Below are 21,799 nucleotides of genomic sequence, written 5' to 3'. Positions count from 1 at the left end.
GCTCCACTAGCTGGATGCGCATTTTTAATAGGGAGACTGTTAGTCATTTTAAGCAGATTGATGAAAAGCATGCAAGCTGTTCTCACCCTGGAAGGAAAGGCACATTGCACTTTCCCTGCAATTAGATTGCACTGTTCAAAGCAGTACAAACACAGCAATTAAAGTTAGCTTCAATTGCGTGTAGTCAATCTGAGGTCATTCTGTCCTAAGAAGAGGTTGCCCAATACTAATGCTAAATATAAAAATTTATGAAATACAATTTACACATTCTGGCAAAATCTAAGGGCACTCTTCACTTTTACCCATGACCCAAGATGGCTACCATATTAGCATCATGTGACCTTTTAGTTTGTGTGTGAAAAGTTTGATTGTAGATGTCATACAAGAAAAATGCTATGCAATGCTACCACTGCACAGTATCAAAGCCTCATGTCCCAGACACAGTTTGAGGTAGTCACTTTCACTGCACAGTATCAAAGCCTCATGTCCCAGACACAGTTTGAGGTAGTCACTTTCACTGCACAGTATCAAAGCCTCATGTCCCAGACACAGTTTGAGGTAGTCACTTTCACTGCACAGTATCAAAGCCTCATGTCCCAGACACAGTTTGAGGTTGTCACTTTCACTGCACAGTATCAAAGCCTCATGTCCCAGACACAGTTTGAGGTAGTGACTTCTTATTTGCAATGTTATACACCGTGTTTGCTAAATCTGACCTCATATCATTGCCATAATGAGGTTATATAACTTTAGGATTGAGTAAAGAGACAGTACACTTTTATATCCATCTGCATTCTATAATTCTGTCAGTTAAGATCCAGTAAAAATGACCAGTGTTTCTGTCCCAATACTTGGAGGGAAGTTTCTAAACAATATTTTGAAAGTTTAAATTGATATTTTTGTGCTGGTGCTGCCAGGTAGATAGATCGCTATGTACACCGATGAGGCTGTTGGATACACACTGTGGTATCCAGGCAGCAGCCATTATATAGGCCTTGAGTGTCACAGAAAGCTCACCAGTCACATCTGGGTATTTGAGAAGTGTTGTGTAATAAGTGTAAAGGGGTGTCAGTGGAATGAATTAGTTCCGGGCAGGCATTGCCTCTGATTGCTAATGGCTTCTTAAAATAAAGAAAATGCACTTGCTAATGCTCAGGAGGTTGCCTTGCAGCAGTGCACTGTGAACTCACTGGGCAGCACAGTTTATTTATGAGGGGGATGCCGAGCAGCCAGTCTCCACTTCATAGATATTAGCGCAAGCTTCTCACGAGAAACCTTTCTTTATCTCAGCTTTCAATTGGAACATTTTCTTCCGGATTGTGTTAAGACTTGCTTGTCCGTGACAGCAGCGAGAGGTGTGCTGAGAAACAGTTATTCTTGGTTGATCTGTGTTTAGCCGGTCATGTTGCTGCATGTCCAGAGCAAGTGTGAGAGATTCATTCATTTCTTTAGAATGGGAAACAACAGCAAATTCATTCAGAAAAAGTTCAAACATGTCAGACACTTAAAAAAAAAAAACTTTTTACCATTTCCAGTGCTTTCAAATAAATACAAATTGAATCCTGTAGTGACTGATCCCTTCCTGCAGTTCTGAGACTACTCTTGTCCTCTGGGGGGAAACTTGTCTTGATTTGTGATGACGTTGCAGCAGCTTACACTCTGCAATCACATTTTATATTTCTCTTAAAAAAACCCTTCAATTATCAACAAGAAATAGGACGATTCTAATTATTTTTTTAAAGAAAATATTTCATTACCAACTGTCACATTACCAAGATTAGACTATTTAATAAAAGTCAGTTTTGCTTTTACAAACTAAAACTATATTGTTTTCCATTAAGTGAATCGTTTTAAAACACCTGCTTTGGATTTCACACAACCCTATCAATGGCACATCCTACTGTGACTGACTATTAATAATAATAATAATAATAATAATAATAATAATAATAATAATAATATTATTATTATTATTATTATTATTATTATTATTATTATTATTATTAAGTAAATAATTATTAAAATAGTATTTTGTTTTTACCATTATTACTATTAGCAGTAATATCAAAGTATATCTTCTTTTGTTATGACCAACTCCATATTACAAACTAATGAATGCATTCATGAATTAAATGCATAAATTAATGAATGGATGAACGAATCACAATTGCTCAGTCTATTTTAAATAAGGTTTAATATCACATCCTACTTGCCTGCTGTTAACAAAGCCCCATCAACAGTTCTATGTTTCACATTAATCTAATAAAAATGGTTCTAACAGAAATACTGTACTGTAACCTTTGTAAAGATTGCTGTTTGAGCTCCTGGCCGTGCTTGGACTGTAGGAGGTTAATTGGAGTCCCATGTTTTTCAAAGCTGCCAGTCTCTCATACCTTGTGAATGGAGAGCGCCGGCCCTTCCCAGTTCTAGTTATGCGAAGGGGAGAAGTGGGTGCAATAACAAAGCTGCTACTGGAGGAGAATATAACTCCGAGCATGTCACGCAATGTGAGAATATATCATGTTAATAATCATTGACATCAAACAGGCTGTTCCTGGTAGTTTTCTGCTAAACTAAGGGTTATTTTGAAAATGTGTATGTGGATTAATCTACTGACACAATAATTCACCATCATTGCTGAACCCAGTGTACACGTGGCTCTCTTTTGAATGTATTTCTTTGTCACAGACTGAATATGTATATTAGAGCTTCATCAGTAAGCAGGGCTATCTTCATCAAGGTGAATATAAAATATTAAAGTTCTACAATACCCTATTGGGTAAACTGTTTCACAGTGGTGAATTGGCTGCATGTGCTGATGTGTGTCGCTTTCCTGGTCATATGTCATCAAATTGTTTCCATTATTCTGAGTGTCGGATGTAATCTATACTGTTGAAATCCACTGTGAAGTGGAACTGCAGGTGAAGGAGATGGATGCTGTGTTTTAAGGCTGTGGAAACCTAAACAAATTACAGGTCAGAACTAAGATGACAGTTTTATAAATACCTGTGTTAAAGAGGTAAACACACACCGTTGCTCTCAGCTATTCAGTGTTTTATTAGATTCAAATAGAAAGTGTACTAATTAATGAAATGCAACATGTACCACTCCAGGAATAGACTACTCTTCTTTTATTCCAGCTCTGGCTGTGTACACTTTACCAGGGCTGGTTTCTGTAGCACTGAAGCATACTGGTGCTCACGTAACAGAAATCACATCTTTTTCTGGGGGGTGAACCCCAGCGTGGAGGCGTCCGTTAGTTTATCTGCTTATCCAGATGTGATCGAACATTGTAATCTATCGAGAAACAATGCTGTAGGCTGTTTTAATCAATCACAGCACAATGCACAAAATGTACATAAATGGCAACACAGTGGTTCTGAACTAAATGTTTTGATTGATGCCTTTTTCTGTTTTAGAAGTAGCTGACACATTTGTATATTATCTAAGGATTTATGAGTGTGTAGCTTGGGGGGCTGAACACGAACTAGCAACCTCCCACACCGCAAACGAGTGCCTTAACCACTATACAGAAAAGGCTTGTCTGCATTTGCGGTTATAGTGATCGACAGGGGTCAGTATCTGCAACGGCAGTGCATCGCACAGTTAAGAATGAACTACATTTCCCATGGATTTCCCCATATTACAGTAACAAACCATAAGATGAAATTAGGTTTGCGTGGTTTTGTTTAACTTCTGTATTGGACACTGCATTTTGGAAGGGTATGGTTCCCACAGGTGTGTTATGAGCCAACAGATCATTTTGACAAACGTTGATTCATTCAAATGTTAAAAAGGTTGGGCATTTGGACATGAATTGTAATTCAACCTGGTACAATTTTAGCCCAGTGACCCAGCACTGTTTTACCATTATGATTGCATGTTCTGATGTAATATATTGCAGTCGTGTATAAGGTCAAAAATCATGTGCATGCAATCAATAGCTTGATTCAATACCAAATGCATTTAGCTTTAGTGTATGATTGATTGTTTGGAGTAAACTAGACCAAGAAATGCTTAAATCTCTATAAAAGATCTTCAGTGATATAAGAAGACTGCAGAGGTTTTCAAGAGCTTGTATGTTAAAATATTTATAATTACACAACTACTAAAAGATACGCCTGATTTTAAAAATGTTTATAAGACCAATTGACTAGGAAGAAAAGAGGATCTGTTTGCTTCTTATGGCTTTTTACCCGCTGTGTACCAGAGGCAACCCACAGTGCCCTTTTTTCTCAATGAGCCCCTGCCCTTTTAATGTCCTCTCCACGTTACTGTGTGCAGTACTGTGCACTCCAATCAAAGACTTTCTTTACACCACATTCATGTCCCTTGTTCTTTACTGTGTAATTATTTCTGGATTGCTTCCCTTGCCTTGGAAAGCACCGTCTCAACTTAAAGCCGAGCTGAGGCCTGTGTGGTATTTATTCAGATCCTGTTACGTCTTTGAGTGAAATAATTGTGACAAAAGAGGAATGCAAACAATTCAGAATATCACTTCTCGTCTGCTTTCAATGTGGAACTTTACAGTTTTACAAACAACAAAGGTATTGATTCGTCTCAGATTATGCAGATATGGCTACAGTACTTGGCATACAGTTGCCAATGTTATTTGAATTAAATATATTCTGTCATATTCAGTGTCCTTGTTTCTACACAACTGTATTTGCAATACAAGACCTCAGCAGGTCTCAGCAAGCTACATGATGCAGGGTTTATTAAAGGAAGCAGGCCACTTTTTAATGGCTTAACAGAGTCAAATTAATGCACTGTATAATTTGCCCCTGCGTTCCCCTGACTGTATGACTCACCCTGCACACCACGTGGCCATGCCTTTACCATAGAGACCCTCGGGAGCCCCTGCGCTCCCCTGACTGTATGACTCACCCTGTACACCACGTGGCCATGCCTTTACCAGGGGAAACCCTCGGGGACCCCTGCGCTCCCCTGACTGTATGACTCACCCTGCACACCACATGGCCATGCCTTTACCATAGAGACCCTCGGGGACCCCTGCGCTCCCCTGACTGTATAGCTCACCCTGCACATCACGCGGCCATGCCTTTACCATAGAGACCCTCGGGGACCCCTGCGCTCCCCTGACTGTATGACCCGTCCCACACAGCACGAGACCATGCTTTTACCAGGGGAGACCTGTGCTCCCCTGACTGTATGACTCACCCTGTACACCACGTGGCCATGCCTTTACCAGGGGAAACCCTCGGGGACCACTGTGCTCCCCTGACTGTATGACTCACCCTGCACATCACGCGGCCATGCCTTTACCATAGAGACCCTCGGGGACCCCTGCGCTCCCCTGACTGTATGACCCGTCCCACACAGCACGAGACCATGCCTTTACCAGGGGAGACCTGTGCTCCCCTGACTGTATGACTCACCCTGCACACCACGTGGCCATGCCTTTACCAGGGGAGACCCTCGGGGACCCCTGCGCTCCCCTGACTATATAGCTCACCTTGCACATCACGCGGCCGTGCCTTTACCAGGGGAGACAGTTGGGGACCAAGAGAAGATATGTTAAATACAAAAGTCAAACGAATTTCAATTTAAAATGATAAAAGTATGTTACATTTACTTTTATTTCAGCAGCCGCAGCAGCGCATTATAATCACCCTACATTTTAGAACATAATGAAATATACTCAGTGTTTACTCCAGTCTTTAATTGACTCCTATATTTTGAAAAGCGAAAAACAGCTACTGATTTTACAAAACCAGAACCAGACAACTTATGTACTACTATTCTTGACATTTGAAGCATTGTAAAGATTTTTGCTTCTCAGTTGTGTGTTATTTACATGTCATTTTCTTCTATAAAAAAATAGGAGTTAATTCAAGACTGCAGTAAACGCTTTGAAAATATGTCCCTCTCTCTGGTAATACTGCACAGTAGTGGTTTAGATACACTGTCACTGGTACTGATATGGTAATTTGGATAGTTTATTCGTACTGTTAGTTTATTGGTTCATACATATAATTCTTGCAACAGTACACCCCCAATGACAAGAATTTAAAAGAAGAAAGATATAAAAAAGAGTCTGTTTCCAATTGTTATGATACAGATGATTATTGAATGACCATTTTCCTGCACAGTAAATAGATACATGTGTTTCGGTTCTACAGGGACTGGTACTAATTAAGCTTCCTAAACACATGATCATTTTACACATGCATAACACATACAGGACCTTTACAAGATAGAAAAACATTCTCAGTCTGTCTTGAAGGGATTTCATAATGAATCATTCTAAATTGTTTTTGACAGTTGTACAGCGGTATTGAAAGTTTAGGTTCGGGGGGACGAAATGCGCTTTCTTAAGTAAAAGAGGAAGCTGGTGGAGCAGCAGGCTCCTGTTTCCACGCTGGCTGAACGCTTTCTGATGTCGACGGTACTGGGCGGCAGCAGCACCTGGCTTGTAGGTGACTAGGGCTCCCGCAGTTCCAGCAGCGTCTATCCCCTCTCTCTGGCATGGTTTGCTCATCTCCGTCACTGTGTTCTTTGCCTGCAGTGAGTGGACCGTGTATTTTGAGGATCCGCAATGACCTGTTCAAATAATACCAAGCATTAGGTACATTCAACCCTCCATGTTTATGTGAATCAAATAATGTATTTATTTTAATTCTTGCCGTTTTGAAACACCAAAGGAATTCTGTAAACATTTTATTTGCACTTTTAAAATATATTTGGGGGATTCTAAATGGTAGACTTGCCAATATGTATGCTAAAGATGGCATTATTTCCATTTTAATTGTAACGCTTCTACCCCATGAAGATAAAGGGAGTTTGTTCCATATTTCTAGTTTCATTTTAAGTTTCTGTATTAATGGTTGGAGGTTAATATGAATCATATGTTTAAACTCACTGTGGACTATAAGACCTAGATATCTAAGACCATGTTTTGTCCATTTAAAATGATAATGTTTTCATTCTGATTTAAAGCAATTTATTGAAAGGGGCATTGCTTCTGATTTATGCCAGTTTATTTTATAACCTGAAATTGTACTAAATCTGTCAATTATATTCATTAGATAGGGATGGATGTGGTTGGATTTTTAAGAGTTAGTAAAATGTCATCCGCATATAAATTAATTTTGTGATGAAAAACCTCTCTTTTAATCCCTTGAATGTGTTCTTCCTGTCGAATGGCTGTGGCTAGAGGTTCTAGAGCTATAATACAAAGAAGAGGAGATAAGGGGCACCCTTGTCTAACTCCTCTAGTAACTGAGAAGGGCTGTGAAACTTTAAAACTAGTACATACAGAAGAGATAGGTTCTTTCTATAGAATTTGAATCCAAGACTAGAATGAACAGCCAAAACCCATCTCTTCCAGTGTACTAAGTAAATAGGGCCATTCTAATGTATCAAATGCCTTTTCTGCATCGAGGGATAATGCAACAGAAGGAGATGGATCTTGTTTTGCCAGTAGCATTACATTGATAAGGTTTCAGATGTTATCTGATCTACTTTTAAGAAAACCAGTCTGATCTGCATACATGCCAACAGTCCCTATATGGACGGGACAGTTCCGATTTCATCCCAGGGGACGAGCGTCCCTCTAAACAGTTTCCAAATGTTGGCAAGTATGGATCTGGGTGGATAATTTTATGAATATCTTTCTGTAATCTAGTGACCAATACTTTGGTTAAAATGTTGCAGTCCCTATTTAGTAAAGAAATTGGATGATAATTTGCATATTCTAATGAATCTTTGTTAGGTTTTGGGAGGAGTGTAATAGGTGCATTATATAGTGATTTTGCTAACTGTTTAGATATACATTTCCAGTAAAACAGGAGCGAAGGTATCTCTGTTTAGTTTAAAATATTCACTGGAAAACCCATCTTCTGGTGATTTATCGCTGGGTAAATTATCAGTTGTAGTTTTAATTTCATCCAAGGTAATTGGTTCATCCAAAAAAGATTTATCTTGGGGATTTCATTTTTTCAGTTTAATATTTCTTAAAAAATCGTAAATGTTTTCTTTGTTTTGTTTTGGGAAGTATATAAAACTAGATATAAGTTTTTTAAAGTCTCATTTATGACCGGGGGGTTTAATGATACTGTCCCATCTTTTGTTTTAATTGCTGAAATAGACTTTTCTTGTATTTTTGGATGTATAAGCCAATATTTGTCCTAGTCTCTCACCCAATTCATGGTCTTTTCTTCTTGTTCGGATCAATTTAAACTGTTCTATAGCCGTTAAAAGGTTATTTAGTTAAATTTACATTTAATCAGAGAGGTATAATGTTTTTTCAGCCCTTTTAAGTTCAATCTCTGAATCTTATATTTCTTTAAGTTGTTTTCTCTTCCTTGCTGTGCTGTGCGAAATAATAATAAAGGCTAAAAAAGGCTTTCAGAGCATCCCATAACACATTTTGGGAGATAATTGGAGTTTTGTTAATAACCAAGAACTCTTTAATTTCTTTATCTATAAATTCCTTAAACTCTTTATCATTTTTTTTTTATTAAACCTCCACCTTGACATTTTATTTTCTCTTTTAGTGTTTGAGTATGTAATTGTTACAGCGGCGTGATCAGAAATGTGAATTGTTTTGATCTTTGCATCCATAGTATTCCTAGTTATTGATTTAGATATTAAAAATAAAACAGTTCTAGAAATTGACTTGTGTGCTGGAGAGAAAAAGGTATACTCTTTACCAGAAGGATTCAACAGTCTCCAAATGTCTTTTAATTGCAATTCTTCCATCATATTAATAAGCGATTGAGAGTTGTAATCTACTGTCTTTTTACTTTGGTTTGATCGGTCTAGTACAGAGTCAGCAACTGTGTTAAAATCTCCAGCTAGAATTAAGGGTAGATTGCTGAAATTAAGTAAATTTGCCAGTATTTCATTTAAAAAAAAATTCTGGTTAATATTGGGAGTGTATACATTAGCAATTGCCAGTTCCCGAGTTTCAGTTTTCAGTCTGAGTGCTACAAATCTCCCTTCATTGTCTTTTTTTCTTGTCTATTAGTTGATATTTAATTTTTTTTTATTAATGAGTAATAAAACACCTCTTGCTTGGAAGAGTAGGATGAATGAAAAACATGCCCAACCCATTTGTACTGAGATAATGGGATTTTTAAAAAACCTCTTATATTCCAAGAAATTATTTTTAATAGGGAAATACTGTTATCAAAACAGACATTTTGTACTATATGTAGTCTTGTGTAAATTAATTTATTCGTTTCATAATACATCAAAGCCACTGTAGGACATACATTATGGAGCGATATGGGTGCTTTCATACCTGTGTAATAAGTAGCATAGTAGACTAATTTAGTTTTACGTCCATTACAATAACATTCCGTATATCTTTGATAAACAAAAAGAACCTTGTCATCTACATTAATAAACAACATCTATCTTTCAAAAACATGAATGTTATCTTTGTAACATTTTGTGATATAAATATCCAACACACATGTCATTAAACAAAGAAATTACTGTATAATAACCCCACATTCTGACTTCTTACTCTGTGGTCAGACACTAAAACCTATAATCTAAAAAGTCCAGAAGAAAAACTTCTGTATATAATTAGATTGTAAAACCATCGCTAAACCATAACACAAGTTAATCCAATACTAGCCATTCTCTCAGGGACGATGTAATTTAATGTTTCCTTAACAAAGTGTTTGGCTTCTTACACAGTTTTAAACAGGTAGGATCTGCTCTTGTAGATGACTAGTTGAGCCGGGTAAAGAAGACCATAGCGGATGTCTTGTTGCTTGAGAAAAATCCAGAGGGGAGTGAATTCTCCTCTTCTTCATTGTAATTCCATGGAAAAGTTGGGATATATGGAGATCATTTTGTCCTTGAATTTGATCTGAGCCATTTGCCTTGCCAACGTGATAATTATCTGTTTGTCTTGATGTCTTAGTCATTTTAATATTATTGGCCGTGGTCTATTGCCAATGTGTGGGTTGGTTGTGCCAGTCCTGTGCGCGTGCTCAATTTCAATGGGGTTGCCATTATAAAATTGTTCTTTTCCAAATGTTTCTGTGAGAAGTTTTTGAATAAATATCACAATTTTTTCCTTCTGTATTCTCAGGCAATCCCAAAATGTGCAAATTCTTCCTGCGTGCAGGGTTTCCATGGTCCTGCAGCATATCTTGAGTTGTCTTCAGGTCTGTTTGTAGTGTTTACATTTCTGTCTCAAGCTTATGTGTAACATCTTCCACATCCAACATTCAATTTATTTGTTATCTTTTCTATGGCAGTTCTTACCTCAGTATGTGAGTTAACCAGGGTCAGAAAAGTGACTTTAATGCTGTGTAGTTCTTCTAGAACACTGGTACCGGTATCGCAAGCAAAACATTCTGACTCAGCAACTCCATTTAATTTCGGCAGAGGAGAGACAGCTTTTTGTCTTTTCTTTGTACTGCTTTTGCCTTCAGTTGGCTGTTTCTTTTGTTGTCCTGACATCTCAGTGAATGTAATGTATAGGTTTAGATATGTTTAGCGATAGTTTTATTATTAAATTAATTTGAAAAAAGAAATCTCTCTCAGGAGCTTTTCAAACTTACGTCCTCCTGCCGCTGTGTATCACGTGACCCCCAGTCCTGCTTGAATATGTCTTTATAACTGGAACACAAGGACGACACACTGGTCTTTACACAACACTGTACAGTAGTGAACACGTCTTTATAACTGGAACACAAGGGTGGCACACTGGTCTTCACACAACACTGTACAGTAAATAAACAAAACAAGATCACTTTCCCAATCCTCATTTGCATGCCAGACCCCTTCCAGGCTACAATATATATATATATATATATATATATATATATATATATATATATATATATATATATATATATATATATATATATATATATAACTCATTCAGACATCGTACATTCCATTTTTATACTTTCAATCGGACCTACAGCAAAGGTAACAGGATGAAGCCGTTTATCAATAGTGTTACATTTCAAATGTATGTTAAATTAACATTAAAAAAAAAAAAAATGAAGGACTACAAGATTATTATTTATTTCTTAGCAGACACCCTTATCCAGGGTAACTTACAATTGTTACAAGATATCACATTATTTTACATACAATTACCCATTTATACAGTTGGGTTTTTACTGGAGCAATCTAGGTAAAGTACCTTGCTCAAGGATACAGCAGCAGTGTCCCCCACCTGGGATTGAACCCACAACCCTCCAGTCAAGAGTCCAGAGCCCTAACCACTACTCCACACTGCTGCCCTCAGAGCCTCAGAACAAGTTCACTGTGGTATCCCTTATAAAGGTTCTCCATACTAAATGCATAGACAGCACAGTGAAAGCATAGTAAAGCATAGGTAGGCACTGTAAATACTGATATGGTAAAACATTGTAAACTGTGTTTAATGCATAGCACAACCTGTAAAATAGTATAGCCTGGGAAAACTGCAAATGAGGTAGTTTAGTAGTGAATGCATGATAAAGCATTGACATTTAACATGACATAGCACCAAATGTATATGACTATACAGCATCAGTATGTAAGTGTAACATGGGGAGAAATGAAACCACATTGGTAGCACATATGGCCATGAGACAAACGTGTGAATGTATTGCAATGTATTTAATGATGCTGTCATGCCATCACTGGGAGCTGAATTGTTTTGTTTCATTTTGGGTGTGTTTTTCATGAGTATCAGTGTAACAATCAGCAATCCTAACGCAAAGTCTACAGCAAAAGCTATTAGTGACTGAAAATGAATAGAACTGCCCTGAAATAATGTAAATCCCCAGGGGAGCAGGATTGAGCGACAGAGCCAAGAGAATTGCAGGATAAGTGAGGTGGAGCTATAACAAAATGTGTGCAGTGTTCACATAAATACATATAGCACACAAAGAATGTAATTCACACATATTGTTCCACAGCAAAACATTGAACAGCCTTATTTATGCGGTTTTGAGTCGTGTATGTTTCAGTCACTCGACAAAAAACCTAAGTCCTTTGGCAAAAGTGAAAAGCAATACAGTTTTTCCTAAAAAGGTCAGAAATAGTCTCTTAGAAGTTCAGAACCAAGCCAACAGACATGTTGTACAGGACAGGCAAACAAAGAAAACAAACCTCCTGAGACTTCTATACGGGGTGCTCCTTTAACCCAGATTACATTAATCTTCAGCCAATGGAAAATAGCAATGGAATTATCCAGCAAAAAAGACAAAAAGCAGTAAATCATAACCCAGCGTCCCTTAAATCCACCAGGAAACAAACAAAAAAGCTGATCCACTGTCTGCCATTACAGGATTTGTAGGCTTCTCTTTGACTTATTATACAATAAGCTTATTATACTTCTCAAATAGGGACTGGAATGAACTACATTTTAAATGACGTTCTGACTGAGAAACAAATAACCTGGATAAAGGTGAATGTATTCACTTACTTTATTTTCTTGTCAGAGTTTGTGTGGTGATCTGATAGCCTAGAAAACTAACTTTCCTCGCAAACCAGGACTTCAAAAACACAACCCCCATCCTCACTTTCCAACAAACAACTCACCCTGTAGCAGAGTAGCAGGAAGTATTTAAAGACCGCTTAATTAGACACAGCTTGAATTCATTAAACAATGAGAACTAATTGCAGATTATCACCCAATTCACTTGTTCTAATTTGAGTGAAATGTCATAGAATCTGCCTGATATAGAAATAAACCACACACACATTACGATGGCCCGCACAGAGACAGGGAGAAATACAAAGCAACTGCTGGCTAAAGAGATGATATACCCACGCTTGATTTACCCTGGCTTTGGCATTCTGTCACGACAAGTCATTCCACTTATTCTCCTGGGGTGCAGGTGGTCTTAGTGCAGGTCGGCTTGTCAATCCTCCTATGGAAATCTAAAGACATTTCAAATGAATCTTTTCTGAAATGTGCCTGGCCTCGTTTCCAGTGTAGAGCTCACAAGAGGCCATACTGCAGTCTGTTGGACTCAACTACCTTTCTTCCACACAAACCTCATGTCATCCTATGCTATATGGGACACTAACGGAGAGTGTGCATGTAGCAGGCTTGTCTAAGTGCATGCCCCTCCTGTCTGTATATTACCACTTCAGATTTGGTATCAAGGCAGATGGCACTCTAATAATTCTGGAATCCCAAGGTAACTCGTGTTGCTTAGAATCAGGTGGGCAATTCTAAAAACAAATGTCTACCTGGTTTAATTAATCCTCACTGCATTGTGGGTTTATCTGAGATGCAAAAATAATAATACCAACATAAAACAGCGTTTGTTGTGAGGGCAAACTTGCAAGAAAATGTGACTCAGGTCCATCAAGCTACAAAGCACACTAAAAATAAAAAGGTTTGGCAAAAGGATTATTCATACACTGTAAAAACATGAGTATCTAATCTCTCTCACCTAAAGGAAATGTATGTCTCTGACACTAGCACATTTCATTGCGTTTCTGATTCGAGTTTGAACTCAAGCACACTCTTGAGAATGTCTGTTTACACAGTAACATGGAGATAGCCACGCTGGAGTGATTATACATTCTGTGTGTTACGCAGTGTATCGCATTTGATCTTGCTACTGTGATCTCTCTTTGTGTGTCACAGATTCTATTCTACATTAGATACAGGGGATGAGAATTCTAACAACACACCTAGAATGCAGTGGTTTGGGTATACTGCTCTTTGGGACTGATTTGAATGAGGCATCTTGAACTGACAGTTAAGAGTATTGAGGAGATAAGGCCTTGGGAGGGTCTTCTAAAGCAAGCAGAATTAATACGTTCTCTTGTATGGATTGGTATTTGTTATGAAGTATGTTTCCAGGGAAGTGACAAACTTGAATGAGTTATTGGACTGCTAAACACCTACCCATAATACATCTTGCATGATTTACTCTGTCAGGAAACCTTCTCCAAGTTTTTCAATAAGAAATGGTATTACCTGTTCACACCTGTTTCTATACTTGTTTGATAGTTTGTGATCAGTTGAAATAGCTGATATTACAGTGTTAAATCGCAAGGCTTATATGTATATTTACTACATATTCCTCTTCAAAATAATACATATAGCTGAAACTGCTATACGGTATTAAAACAGCAATAATACAAGATCAACACATAAATCTAGGCATTATATTTGCAAAATTGCAAAGAGAAGGAACTCTTGTTATTTACTATAACTTGTTAGGTTTTTGCATTTCTAGTAAATTGTATAAAAAAAATATATTAAATTAAAAAAAAAAAAAAAAAAAACACACATTGCTGTTCCTTAGGAGTTATGAAGCCATACATCTTCTGAACAGATTTGACAGGGGAAAATGTGTCAGCCCCGGAACTACTGACACTTTATATAAGGTAAAGGTCTCCAGTTGGTTATTGTTTCCTGTTGAAATCATATTGTCAGACATACAATAAAAGCAATGAACCAGACAGCAGGCCGTTAGCGTAATGAAATGACCTGCGTCAGACACGTTTGGGGGAATCACAGTCGGATGAGGTCACCGCAGAATGTTCCAGGATATCAGGATCGCATCAAAGAACAAAAGGTACAGCATTCTGTGACAGTGCTTTGGAGGTTAATCATTTAAGAAATAGAAATCACAGCAAAGAAAGTGAACGTCGTCAATCTTTGTAGCACAATTCCAATAGTCAGCCACCAGGGGGTGTATGTGTGGGGTCCTGAGTCAGCTGGTGTTACACAGGGAGTGCTGGCTATCTGGCGCCTCTGCAGGATAAGGAGTCCCCTCACCATGCTACACCATGCGCTCTTCTGGCCAGCAGTGAAGGAATATAATTAGGGCTTCTGATTTTCGGTTTTAACACCAGTAAAACACCCCCGATGCAAAAAAATGAAATCCCATAAACACCGGAAAAACACAGGAAATGGTTACTCACTTCACGGTGGCTTCACCCCTTTCCCAGTGCAATCCGTTATGCAGTGTCCTTCCTTCCTGACTCGTATGTCCCGTTGATTTGTTCTGAATACTTTAAACCCAGTTACACTAAAGAGACTCCCATGCATTTCGAGATGTTGGTTTCCACAAAGTCCTCTTCATTTAGCGGTTTGTCTGCCACGTTTCTTATTGAACGTATTCAGAATTATTATACTGACTGTGGTCTATATGATCTACTCAGCAGTGGAACCCAATAGTGCCATCGTTTAAAGAAGGGCATTTGAGAAAACCTTTGCATGCGTGTGTGAGTCTTTAAAAGTAAAATAACAGGTTTGATCCTAATTTCATATTTTAAACAGTGGTGGTTGTTAAATCTGTCACTGTTGAATAGATCACACTGCCCCCTATGGATAATGCATTTCCAGATGTTATTTTTCAAAATCCATGCTAGATTATATATACCAGTGAGGAATGCCCTTTTCATTTATGTTTCTACCGCTCCTTCAGAAATGAAGAGCCATGTGCCAGGCAGCGTAACCATTCTGATTTGAAGAGCAGTATGAATTAAAACTGTCAGTCTTTATAAAGAGACTCGTTGAAAAGGTTGAGACAGGAAATTGACAACTCTCGCCCCTTTACACCAGTTCTTTGTTCCAACCATGCCCTTAATTGTTTAATTAAACCAATGAAACCTGCAGTCTGGTTTGTAAAGCAACTTAGTTTGATCAGTTAAACTTGGTGTAGAATGGACCAGCACAGAAGCAGGCCCGGCTTTAGGTTTGAGACATCTTTAAAATGAGATGCCTCCTCGGTTTATGATGCTTTTGAAACCTGTTATTATTGTTGTTGTTGTTGTTGTTGTTGTTGTTGTTGTTGTTGTTGTTGTTGTTGTTGTTGTTTTGTTGTTGTTTTGTTGTTGTTTGTTGTTGTTTGTTGCTTGTTCAGTTGAATATCTGCGTGGGAGCAGCACAGCCATTTATTTGAATTTTCCTCCAAAGCTTATCTGCATATCATCCTCCTTCATTTACAACAGAACACAATATAGACACATCGGGCAGCAAGCCCTCTGGGAAAGCTGCCACAGCATTTAGGCACCACTGCTATAAATCCTGGAAATCTTCATTAGTGTTGTTTGGGGCTCAATTATGTTCTGGGATTTCTCTGTTTTATTAGCAGTTGTGGTTGTTAAAGTAAGGGAGTTGCATGCAATTGAACGAATCTGTTCTGAGCTAATGTATTTCATAATCAGTGTTGTGGTTTCAGTCTTTACTAAGTGAAGAAGTAGCAAACTCTTATAATCCTTATGTTGATTGCTATAGAAAAACTATAGAGTTTACAGTTTCCCTATAGGTATATCTGTAGATCGTTTTCAGACTTGTCTCTGTAAATCATTTTCTAGATCTGTAAAACTGCCGATATATTGAATTTGATTTCTATGAATGCAGTATTTTTATAAGGGAAAGGCTAGCTGGCCTTATCACTGCTGCACCCATTACCTAAAACAGATCACCTGCTTTCTTCTTTCTATTCTCTCTTGCCACAGCAAAGTAGTGGAAGTCCACGTGATTAAGCTGAATGCAGCTTCACAAACAAAACTAGGAATAAAACAGGAAACAGTTGCATAACATAATCTCTGTGAGCATCTGTACTTCCTGAACTGCACGCCCCCTGCCTGCGCTTCAGTCCTGGGCCTCTCTAGCAGGGACTGTGCTGAATTGGGAGGTGGTTTTGTGATGTGGAATGTGCTTGTGTTTACTGGGTTCCGGCACACTCAGTTGAGATGGATTTGAACCCAGGCTCAGAAGTGAGTCAACCTGCTGCACCACTTACACCATGTTTCCACCTGCCACTGGGACTGAATTGAAAGTGGTTTGAAATGAGGCTTCCATCAGACTTATATCAAACTTCCATCAGGCTTCCATCAGCAGCAGAGCGAGGTCAAATTGATGGATCCGTCCGCATTGTCCAGATTGGTTTCATGGTGCAGCTGGAAGTGCCGCTACGTGTGTCTGTTATTAGATAAAGCAAACCTTTTATTAATTGTGTGCTGAATTTTCCGAGCTGTAGTCTAGGAATTTCCTACATGGTTTGAAAGCCGCACCTGTTAACAATGAAGGCTAACCAGAAGTTGGAAAAAACCACAATGCATCTTCAGTTCCTCCAGGGACTCCTAATAGATCCTGAGGATCTGTTACACATCTGACAGCCCCAATAACTTCCCGTCACAGGGCACAGAAGTTTATTGTTGGGACGGTTTTGTTGCCTGTTACATCAATTAGTTGGATTATGGAATTTATCTTTTAAGAATGAATGTGCAAGCAAAAGAAGCCTGATGCAGCACTTTGAGGTATGAGCCACTGCCATCAATCAGAGACGAAGGCTCCCGCTGCAGGGGAGTGAAGAATAGAGATGAAGCTTTATTCATGGAGCCATGCAGCCCCTTCTTAGAATGCTTCTTTTAGTGTCTAACTCTCTACACAATGATACTCAATTCATTCACAGATGTACAGTGACAGATTTTAATTACATATTGTACAGAGATCAATTAATAATACATTCATTCAAATGTTTTAAGTTTATATATATATTATAAAGGTAGAGTCTGTACAGCAATGTAAAAGTCCAAAATTCTTTCAGCTAAACTTTCAGTTTAAATGACTTACTAAAAGAGTTTCTGTAGAGACATTCATGGTCGCACTCTTGTCATCTTGCTTCAAAGGGATTAATTATTTAACTCCTTTATTCATTTAAAAGCAATTATAAAAACAAGCAAACAACGCGTTTTGACACTACCGTGTCTTCATCGGGTTCACATTGTCTGTCTGCTTACCTGGAATTGCTTTTTGTTCACCAAAGCAGAAACGTACTGCAGAATATGGACCCATTTTAATGCATGCAGTTAATACTGCAACAGTTCGACTGAGCTCAGTACCAAAACTGCATGCTGTCAGTAATGTTTGTGTACCAAGAACAGTTCAGGAAGAAAACATTTGAAATGCTGGCGAGAACACATTGCTTTGTTTTCCCTTTAAAAGCTGTGTTACAGTCACAATAGCATTCATTAAAAGACATTAGTCTCACAAGGCCTCTGATGGCGAATACAGTATGTGTTGCCATGCAAAGATGCCTCCCAGTGCAATGTATCAATGAAACATGATGTTTCTCTCGACATTGCAGGTTTTCAGGTTTTCAGGTTTTCCCCATTGAAAACAAACTGCCTGTAACATTGATTTTTATTTTTAACAGAAAAGAGCTGGTAGCATGAAAGCCCATTCCCCACAATACAAAAAGTGAATACGAATTAGACGTGTGGTCAGCTTTACTAGAGTCTGCATGCAATTACAAAGCAGACTGGAGCCTCTAAGTGGGTGTAATTGGTCGCAGACAATAGCATGTACCTGCTGCCCTTGCAAATAAACACTTAATGAAGCACTTGCTTGCTAGCGAGAGGGAGGCTGGGGCAGGTGGAGCTGTGTGCATCCATTAAGGACATCAGTGACAGAAATTGTCACATACGAAGACTGATTGGCGTTGTAGGTCTGGTGTGAACTGACTTTTAAAATCAGTGGAAGCACTAGTTATGTATGAACACAGGTCAAGAGATTCAAATAACCTTTTACAAACAAGTCTGACGTGCAGAGCTTGGAATGTATATCCAAGCAAGAGGCTGCTGCTTGGTGATTTGCTGTCCTGGGAGCGGGTGATTGATGCCTCGACGAGATTCTTGCACGGCATGATGATGAAGCGCAGGGCTGGTGCTCTGTGGATATTACCTGTCAGTTTGATGGGGAATTATAATTTCATTCTGGATCGTTCACTTTCGGAATGGACCTGCTTTTTTTTTTTTTTTTTTTTTTTACCTAACATGTGGTTTCCTTACTACCTTACTGCCTATGTTATTACCTTTATTGTACATGTAGTGCTTAGTAAAAGTGAGGGATAAGGCATTGACTACAACAGGCAGGCAGCAGCCATGAGAGCCTCACCTCACAGCTCTGTAGTCCTGAGCTGAACACTCCCCTGCCTGCATTCACTTCTGGGCCTCTCAAGCACAGACTGGCAATGGTGCTGTTTGTTTTGTGTTGTGGAATGCACTAATGACCAGTGGAGGCGAGGTGGAGACCATCAAACTAATTCCACTTGTGTCACACTCGAACCCAAGCACCACCTGGCCCTGGCTCTATCATTATATAAGCATTATAACTACTTTCCTTGTCATTTCTATTCCTGCACATCGATGTACTTCACCACACTTCCTACCTAAAGTTAAAAATAGACCACTGGAATAGCTAGCATATAGTACTGCACTGTACTGTTAATGCCAGAGGTGGAGGGCTGAAGAGCACACTTTCTATAAGGGTAGAAGAGCACTGATACACACAACAGGACAGATTACCAAGGGGCTGTTCAGACAATGTAGATGTGTGGACCATCAACACTGTACTGTATTTGACATGTGGTACAAAAGGGTCTTCGCTGTTGAAGTACTGCCAAGTAAAAGGAGTTGAGACAAGTAGCATTTTAAAAATAGCATTTTAAAAATAGCTGACCCCAATGCTGAAACATTGTAGGAATCCTTTGCAAAATGCTGACAGCATACAACAAAGTAGATCCTTTTTATTTGTTGTTTTGATTTCCAGCACTAGTAGGATGACTCTTGGGGTTTTAGAAAGAGGCCAGCAGGGTTCTCAGGAGATGCAGAGTCATGCCACTGAAACTGCATGCGAGTAATGTAAACAAACTGCAAATTAAGCAAGGACTGCTTTCTGAAAAAAAGAGAGCACTGAAGGGTAAAATCCTGGGGAATGTCCTAAAGAGACAAATAATCCTGTTTTAGTATGACTTTGAAATGACTGTCAGACATTGTACCTTTTAAATAACACAATAAGCTTCAAATGAATATCTTTTCACATAACTAGCCATGTGTGTTTCACTGTAAAGCAAATTAGACAGAATGAATTGTCACCTTAGTAAAATGGCCACACAATTATGTTTTGCACTATAGTTGTCTAACAAAGCTTCTTTAAAAGGGTTGTAATCTGTACGATCTAATTATAGTATTCTGTCTATTCTGTTTGCTTTACTGGGAGAGAGGGCGGCTGCTGTAATATAGACAGGATTTACCCTGGCAGACATGAAACACATTCAGAGTGCAAATAATACTGTATTCAGGAATAATTTTTTAGCCTTTTAAAATGGCACACGGAAAGAGATCTATTCTTGTTTTTAAATGTAAATAAAGACCACAGGAAGTAAGCAAAGCAGAATAACTTTTGTGAGTTAATGTTGTTTGATGAAAGCTTGTTTAGTATTATCCAAATACATGTTTACTGTGATTAATGGATGTGATTTAGAGAATGACATGGGAAAAGCGAGAGATAGAAAGGCTAATTATAGCCTACAGAATAAGCAAGCGCAATCATCTTGAAGGCAGTGCGTTTAGGAAGAGCAAATGTGTTTAGTTTGATGCTAAAAGGAACCTGCAAATAAGTGGGGCACTGGTATACCCATATGTGAAGAGCTGTTGTGGAAGTAAGCAGACGTGTGCTGGAAATGAACTGTTTTAACCCCATCTCCAATCCCTGTGTGCCACAATGTGTAATCAACTCTCTCCAGTAAATAAATGACTTGAGTAATATAAAGGCCTAGTCCCAAATGGAGCTCTTTTACCACAACAGAATGAGGGCTTTGTGCGGGTCTGGCACCCCAGTTAGGAGGCACATCACAGGGGGCTGGCAGGGCACATGCATATCATTTTCATCACTATTGGGTGATGGGCCAAAAGCAGCCCTGAAAGAAGGGGTCGTTCCAATGATACGAACATTTCATTTTACCGTTTCTGTATTGTTTGTTCATTGTTCTTATTTGATGGGACTGATAATAATGGAGAAGAAGAATATCTTTATTTCTTTTGATCCAGACAGGTGACAGACTTGAGATGGGGTGTCAAGTTTATACATGTACACATTTCATTTTAGATTAGCTGTTCACTAGAAGGCCACTAAATTCATTCAGTTGTTTGCTTTTCTGTTACTGGAACAGGAGTACGCTCTGTAACTCAATATGGAGTACATGGAGTACAAGCTATATAGAGCTTTATGAACATGAACAGGGGTTTTAATTATCCATTTCCCTTAGATTGTGCTTATTCTTTGTAAAATTGATTATCAATCATCTTAAGGGTAAAGGGTAAAGTTTACAACATCTGTAAACGTGATAGAGGTTCAGGACCGTGACCTCTGGTCGTAGCCTCAGAGCCTTTTTAAATGCATGTGTGTGCGCACGTGTGCGCACGTGTGCACACGTGTGTGTGTGTGCGTGCGTGCGTGCGTGCATATGAGTTTGTGCTTGTGTGTGTTCGTGTGTGTGTGTGTGTGTGTTCGTGTGTGTGTGCGGGTGCAAGTGTGTGTGCGTGTGTGAGTGTGTGTGTGTGTGTGTGTGCGTGTTTGTGATTGCGTTGCAGGCAGTGATTTAGCTCCTAGTGCTTCCAGTTTCTCCCAAACAGCTTTGCTTATTGTTTCTTTTGGGAAGTTCCATTTTCCAATTACAGCACAATTACCTCAATCACTTAGGAGCTAGAAATCCTCTATCTGTAATCCTTAGCCCGGCTCTTTCATGTGACAAAGCAGTTAATTTAAATTGAAACATACGGTGTGCACAGTGTCTTCTTCAGAGCACTGGGACCTGTCAGCTAATCAGGCTCAGTACCGCTAATGTTAAGAACATAAGAACATAAGAAAGTTTACAAACGAGAGGAGGCCATTCAGCCCATCTTGCTCGGTTGGTTGTTAGTAGCTTATTGATCCCAGAATCTCATCAAGCAGCTTCTTGAAGGATCCCAGGGTGTCAGCTTCAACAACATTACTGGGGAGTTGGTTCCAGACCCTCACAATTCTCTGTGTAAAAAAGTGCCTCCTATTTTC

At 38.8% G+C, this 21,799-nt stretch overlaps 1 protein-coding gene and 1 long non-coding RNA gene across 5 annotated transcripts in view; one reads left to right on the top strand and one right to left on the bottom strand.

The window, feature by feature from the left end:
- The window catches only part of LOC117431582 (pro-neuregulin-2, membrane-bound isoform), a 425,631-nt gene that overhangs the window by 146,356 nt on the left and 257,476 nt on the right, over nt 1–21,799 (top strand). The gene's annotated exons all lie outside the window — the stretch shown is intronic.
- Nucleotides 5,540–12,511, bottom strand: LOC117431583 (uncharacterized). The gene is made up of 3 exons (XR_004548701.2): nt 12,413–12,511; nt 10,548–10,605; nt 5,540–6,564 (listed from the first exon to the last, which is right to left on the bottom strand). It is a non-coding gene; the product is annotated as an uncharacterized LOC117431583 (long non-coding RNA).

Source organism: Acipenser ruthenus, chromosome 22 (assembly GCF_902713425.1).
Source record: "Acipenser ruthenus chromosome 22, fAciRut3.2 maternal haplotype, whole genome shotgun sequence".
NCBI classification, from domain to species: domain Eukaryota; kingdom Metazoa; phylum Chordata; class Actinopteri; order Acipenseriformes; family Acipenseridae; genus Acipenser; species Acipenser ruthenus.
The sequence above is the reverse complement of the archived record's forward strand: the minus strand, read 5'-3'. Positions and strand labels throughout refer to the sequence as shown.